Genomic DNA, 7,470 nt, shown 5'->3' on the forward strand with positions numbered 1-7,470 from the left:
ACCGAGGGTCATTGCGCAATGAAGGATCTTTTACCTGCTAGCATCTACTCCGACACAGGACCTTGGTTTATGCGGTCTCATCCCAAAGACCGGTCTCCGCGTCCCGCAGTGGGATTCGAACGTGTAAGGATTGACCCTGTACTTCGCGACTCTAGAGCAGAGGCTGTAACCACTGTGCCACGCGGGTGACGCCTTTATCATAAATATGCTCTTGTACGAGGGGATGTGCCGCTTTGCAATGCCATTGTTTACAAAAAATACGTTATTATATCGGTAATGAATAGTATCTTATAATAATTTGCTGTTGTTGTTTTATTGAACGCTGATTTTTTTGTTACGTATATGAGTATGCCCAAAACATTCCGAATACGGGTGTTCAATATCGAACGCCCTGTTGTAAACAACAAATGTCCTCTGATCAAATTCAAAGAGTTAAAGTAAGGAAGCGGCATCTAGGTACATGTAAGATGTGTTTATTGTTTACACAAAAGAGAAATTATTAATTAAAAAATTAGTACCTATTACACCCATTGAAACCTAAATTAACAAATCATAAAGCTCGGTAGAGTCATTGGAATGATGCGATATTGAATACTTACTGGACAGGCGTTAATTGATTTGAATACCAATACTAAGAAATCATTAGTCCCTAATTTGAGTTTAAAGTTGGAATAATTATTAGAAATTATACGGAAATGTTTAAGCCATATAATAAAGGAATTATTGAACTTAAATTGGTGAATATTGGCACTCTTTGGCTGTACAAATGCACTCGCAAGTTCATGCATTTGTACAGGAAATCTGTGCCAATATTCACCAATATAATTTCAATAATATTTTAATGTGTGAATACTGTTGCATTATTAAAAACGGTGTTGCCATAATTCTTTCAGTCAGATCTCATCAAAAGCACAGCATTATACTTCTGGTTTAGAACCGTACAAGAAATTTTAATTTTTTTATTTTTTAAAGTTATATACAAACATACGAGGGGGGATCAAAAGTGTTGGGAAATATCCCTTAATTTGTAAAAAAAACACAATATAGATCAAAATGAATAGTTGAATCTGTCGAACTCAAGCAACGAACGGCTATAAAAGCATATCTTGGAATTTCCTTTGCAGTGGTACAAAATAATACATACTAGGTTTATATAGACAAAAGACTTGCAAAAAATATCATCATTAATTGGATTGATTGTTTTAGTGAAGGAAGGGGGATAGATAAAAATGAGTTTTTGAGAAAAGCTTGAGAAGAGATGTGTCCTTTTCGTAGAGCAATCAAAATTTTCCCTGAATGATATATATGTATATCCTTAATTATTTCGACTTTTGTTTCTATGTGTAAATATTAAAAGTTGACTAAGATTATTTAGTATACATCTTTGTCCTCTATTTTGCTTAAAATTATCTTCCTCAGTTGTGTACAAGATTTCAAATCCCTGATAGGAAGTTTGCACATTATTGTGTGACCTTAAAATCTATAAACTATATACTGCACGGATGTGCTTTTATGATAAGCATCTGGAAAACAAAATGTCTTTATTTCTATAATATAAAGTATAGGCTAACAAACACATTCTCAAACGAATGTACTTTTGTTTAAAATAAAGAATGATTTGCTCAATAGAGACAAATTACATGTCATTGCTTTTACAGCGAATAAAGAGCTTTTTACAAAACATTTTAATTATAGACATGTTTAAAGTATTTTTAGAATATTCTCCTGAAGCTGGAATACTATAACTCGGTGCTTTGTGTGGTTAAATGTACAATTAATCGCACAAGTAATGAAGGAGACATTTGAAATGTCTCGTGGTTATGGCTTTCTAAGAAAATAACTTTAAAGGATGATTGTTGTGGTGTTCAAGGACCAAAACAAACTGTGGAAATTGCTTTTTCTCTATCCCAGACAAAACAGATTACTGCATCTTCATTTAATCTCTTTCTTTTTTTCTACATTGGTTTGCTAAAATCTAGCCAATAGTTGTAACATTATTTAGTACGCTTACGAATCTCGTAGAGGGAAATTGGGCATAAAATATGCTATAAAAATATATCAAACAATGATAGAAGTTTTTACGACTAAAGCCACCTATTGTTATCGTAAAAATTTTTATATCGACCGATGTTTTCCTCTCCTGTGTTGAAAACAGGATTGACTAGAATAAATGACGTTCGGTGTTAAATTTTATTTCTGTACATTTCTTGTGTTGTCGTTATTCCTTTTTTGCGAATATCTAAAATTTTTACTTTTGAGCAGTAATGATCCCACAATTAGTTGCCTTGGGAGAGACTGAAAAAATATTTATGATATATAATTAAAATAGCTTACTTCATTTTTTAAAACTAAATTGGGAAGAAATAACTCATTAGTCCTACGTCTTAGACTATTTCGTTTGGCTAACAGCGAAACAGCAGGGTAAAAAATAACTAGCATTTTCAGTCTTCTGATATCATTCGGACATTAAATGAAATCTTATTTATTACATGTTTTTTTTTTAACTTTGTGTTGTTGTTTTTTCCCATTGATTTTCTTTTTTTCTACTTTTAAGATGAACTCACAAATCTTGATCTTTTGTATGTTGTATAAAATCTATCAGTCAAGTCTGTCCTATCAAATTAAAAAGAACGTAAAGATACTCCTGAACTTAATGAAAAAAGATGTTTGATTTTAATTCTCATCTGTATATAGATTTTATTACTTTTCCATGAACACTATCTGAAATATTGCAATCAAGTACATTATCTCAGACTTCAGTTAAAAAGATATGCAAATATGTAATCATTTAGTTTTTTATCATTAATGTATGCTTGAATACTGGTTGTAAATTCCAAATATTATCATCTATTTTATGCATATAAAATCAGATTACTTTATTTTACGGGAAAAGGTATTAATTTTTTGGTCGGGATTGGCCTGTGGCCTTGGGTATATATAAGTCGGAACGCTCGGGATCAACATTCTTTTCATCAACTTGCATCTGTCTTAAGTATATTTAAATTTTGGCTAATGGATAATAAAGTTTGTATGTTCTTAATACCTTTTTAATCCAACGTATATATTTTCTCTGGATTGTGCTGGATTTACAGCCCGATTAAATGTGACACGACAGCCATTTTGAATATATTGTTGCAAATTTTGCCCGTAGCAAATTTATCAAAAAAATTTGTATCTAGTTAATTACAATTAGTAATTTTTGTTTGTTATTTACTCTAACGAGCGGAAATGCCTCCCAAAAATAAGACTAAGCGGAATTGCAGACTGAGAGACAACGGGGGCAAAGCATCAAGGTCAAAGAGGTCAAGACAAGAGCGACCAGCGTTAGTGATAGAGGTTGACGATAATCATACAGTTCAGGAACCAGGTCCTTCAGGAAGCATCAACGCCCAAGAGAATGTAGTTGGTGCCAGAAAGTCAAACTCTACCCCACTGGCCCCAGCACCTGTGCCTGCTTTGGCCATTGAATCTCAATCAGGTACAAGCATTGGTTATGAGAATCAATATGTAGATAGCATTCATTCACTATTGGCTAGCAATGTCTCTAACTCGTTGAAGTCTAAAATCATTAGTTCAGCATACATAGAGATTGTTTTGTTGCTTGATAACACTTCCCTGACAGAATCTTCAGAGAAAAAAAATATTTTTTAATGAAAAATGGGAGTTGGTCACAAGAGAGGTTGTTAAACTTAGCAATAAGATTCAAAATATCAGTAGATGGACGGATGCATTCTTAGTTTACTCTAGCATTTATGCTTCAGCCCACCCATAATCTTATCAGGGTTTGTTGAAATATTTACATGACATAAGACTCGGGGCATCAAGATGTGGGAAGGGGGATTGGGGATGGAAGATTTATGACGAGCAGTTTCGACTTCGCCGCAGTATCGATCCCACCATAGATTGGTCTAAAGTAGACTATGAGTTATGGTTGATGTTTATGTCATCATCCCCACAATCTAAACTAACAATTAAACCAAACAGCCCAGCCTACAACAAGTGCTATAATTTCAACTTCAAGGGTCATTGTGGCAGACCTTCTTGCCAGTACATGCCAAGTGCATTAAATGTTCTGGGAGTCATCCACAATATTTGTGCCCTCAATCTAATTATGTTGAGAAGTCCACAAGTTACCCAAGGGGACCACTGCAAGGGCAACCCCAAGTTAGACCCCTTATGTCATACCCAACCCAAACCCCAAGACCACAAAGGTATATGGGCCCTAGGAAATTCCCCTATTAATGTTGAAAAGTTAAATGAATATTTGCAGCCATATCCAGACAAATATGCTGCTAATTAATAAAAAATAGGTTTTCAAAGGGTTTTGAAATAAATTATACAGGCCCAAGGTGTCATGTGTTTTCAAAAAAATCTTAAGTCTGCAAGTGAACACCATGATGAGTTGATGGAAAAGATAAGTAAGGAAATAAAGCTTGGCCGAATCATGGGTCCTTTTGATCAACTTTCAATTTCTAACCTCCATATTTCACCAGTTGGCATTGTCCCTAAATCTGATGGAGGGTGGCGAATGATCACCCATTTATCCTATCCTAGTTCCCAGGGGATCAACGACTTTATAGACCCAGATTTATGTACAGTGCAGTATGCATCTTTTGATGGTGTAGTCAACATGATTGCAAATTTGGGAAGGGGCGCATTGATAGGTAAGATGGATATTAATAGTGCTTTTCGTTTAGTTCCGATCAATCCAGGGGATTTTGACTTGTTAGGTTTCTCTGTAGATGGATTATATTACATAGATAAATGCCTTCCCATGGGTTGTTCCATTAGTTGCAGAATTTGGGAAACATTTGCAACTTTTCTACACTGGCTTGCTCAGTTCAAGTCTGGATTGAATACATTAGATCATTATTTAGACGATTTCCTTTTTGCAGGTAGGTCTGGTAGTGATGAATGTGAAATTCTAATGTCTACTTTTAGTAACTTAGCTGGGGATTTAGAGGTACCTCTAGCCCATGAGAAAACTTCTGGTCCAACGACAAAATTAATATTTCTAGGTTTCGAAATTGATACACTAGAGATGATAATTAAGATACCAGAAGCTAAGTTAGAAATCCTGAAGAGTCTGATTGAAAATTTTTTAGATAGGGAAAAAGTTACACTGCAAGAAATGCAGTCTTTAGTTGGAATGCTCAATTTTTTCTCAAAGGCAATCAGATCTAGTAGAGCTTTTATTCGAAGAATGTATGATGCATTTAGTGGAGTTTTCAAGCCACATCATCATAAAAGATTATCAGTAGGAATTAAAAGTGACCTTAGAATGTGGCTGTTCTTGAACCATTTCAATGGGGTTGCATATTTTCCTATTACTGTATGGGAAGATTCTAGCATTTTACAGTTATTTACAGATAGTGCAGGTTCAGGTCATTTAGGTTGTGGGGGTTACTTAGTGGAAGTTGATTTTTTCTCCAATGGCCAAAACATTGGAACAACCAAGACATTTTGAGAGACATGACTTTCTTGAGCTTATACCAGTAGTTTTAGCAATAGAGATATGGGGACCTAGGTTGTTACATAAAAAAGTTCAGTTTCATGTTGATAACCTTTCATTAGTTAGTGTCACCAATACCCAATCTTCCAAGTCCAAAAGAATGATGGAATTGGTAAGACATTTGGTTCTTAGACTGATGATCAATAATGTTATATTTAGGGCAAATCACATTAGTAGCTTGGATAACAAAATTGCAGATTCTATCTCTCGCAAACAGTGGTTCCGCTTCAAGACGTTAGCACCAGAGGCAAGCACCAGACCAGACCCTCTTCCAGTAGAATTATGATTTACAGATTCAAATGAATAAATTGCTAGATGCTTCAATCTCTGAAAACACTAAGACAGCATACGAAACAGGACAAAATTCATTTGATAAAGAATTTGGGTACGAAATTTCATGGCCCCCACCTCTTAGAGATGTTGTTCACTTTGTTGCTTATCTGTCACTTAAGAAGTGTTCCTATGCTATGGCAAATCTTATCTATCTTCTATTAGTTTTCAATGCAAAATTCACAATTGGGTTGATGAGGCAAAGAACTTTCTGGTTGTAAAGGTTCTTGAGGGTATGAGAAGAACTGGTAGGTCTGCAGATGCAAGGCTACCTATAACCTTGCAGTTGTTTACTAAAGTTGTTAGGGTTTAATCGAGCATTTGTAGCAATAGTTATGAAACAAAATTGTTCAGAGCTGCTTATATATTAGCCTTCTTTGGTTTTCTCAGAATAGGGTAATTCACATTGTCTACTGGTAATAGTGTTCATACAATTTTACAAGTGACTTATGTTCAGTTTGAAGCCAATTACTCCAAGGTTTTTGTACACATAAGAATGTCAAAATGTGATCAGGATAGAAAGGGGGTTTCTTTAGCCATTGATAAAAGTGAGGGAATCCTGTGTCCAGTAGCAAGTTTAATAGATTATCTTGCAGTAAGACCAAAAATTAAAGGGCCATTATTTATCCACTGTGGAAAAAATCCCCTTACCAGATATCAGATCTCTTCGGTTTTGAAAAAATCACTTCAGGTTTTGGGGGTTCAGGGACATTATAGGGCCCATTCATTTCGTATCGGGGCAGCCACTGCAACATTTGAAGCGGGGTGTTCACAAGATGTCATTATGTATGCAGGGCGTTGGAAGTCTAGGGCATACAAATCATACATAAGATGTCCTATTGGGCAGATGTTGGGGGAAAATAAGTTGTAATTTTGTAAATATAACAAGAATTATTCAAATTATTGCATACATTTGTAGAGGTCCCTGAAGTTAAAGTCTGGTGTGTGGGCTCCTCTATTATTAAGAATGCAATGATGGCATCAGTATGCAGACCGGGGGGAACAAATCTTATATTGGATAGATTGAAAATAAATATCTGGTGACAGGGATATTCAGGTTTGAATTTTTGGGGACTTAAAAGAAAGCTCTTTTTTCTGACAGAATATGAGGAATCCCCAGACTTTTTGGTTATTCACTGTGGGGCAAACGATTTAGGATCAATTGATCTGTATACTCTCATTGAGAAAATTAAATCCCATCTAAAGATTATTAAGACTCGCTTTCCACATTCTACACTTGTTTGGTCACAGATGCTGCCACGAAATAAATGGAGGTACTCGAGGGACAATAAAGCAGTGGATCGATCCCGTCTTAAGGCCAATAGGGTAGCTGCTTCATTAGTGTTAGAGTCGGGGGTTGTTACATAAAGTACCCTGATTTATTGAAAAAAATATCACGATTTCTGTTGCCAGATGGAGTACACCTCAATGACCTAGGAAATAAACTCTTTCTAAATAATATCCAAGGGGGATTAGAATTTTTCCTGTCAAAGCAAGGCAATGTGTATCCTTAAACAAAACATAAAGAACATTGGTCCGTGGGGGCTTTTTTGTCAGTTGCTTGGTGCTCCCCCATGTGTGGGATGACTGCGAACTCTCCTTCGGTTGTTCGCTGTCATGTGGCGTTT

The 7,470-nt window shown here is 35.4% G+C and overlaps 1 pseudogene; it reads left to right on the forward strand.

Annotated features, from left to right (window-relative positions):
* Positions 1 to 3,110: 3,110 nt before the first annotated feature.
* Positions 3,111 to 7,210, forward strand: LOC134230457 (uncharacterized; annotated as a pseudogene).
* The last annotated feature ends 260 nt before the right edge of the window (positions 7,211 to 7,470 follow it).

Source organism: Saccostrea cucullata, unplaced genomic scaffold (assembly GCF_032062105.1).
Source record: "Saccostrea cucullata isolate Sc308-1 unplaced genomic scaffold, CSIRO_AGI_Scuc_v1 ctg4775, whole genome shotgun sequence".
Classification (NCBI taxonomy): domain Eukaryota; kingdom Metazoa; phylum Mollusca; class Bivalvia; order Ostreida; family Ostreidae; genus Saccostrea; species Saccostrea cuccullata.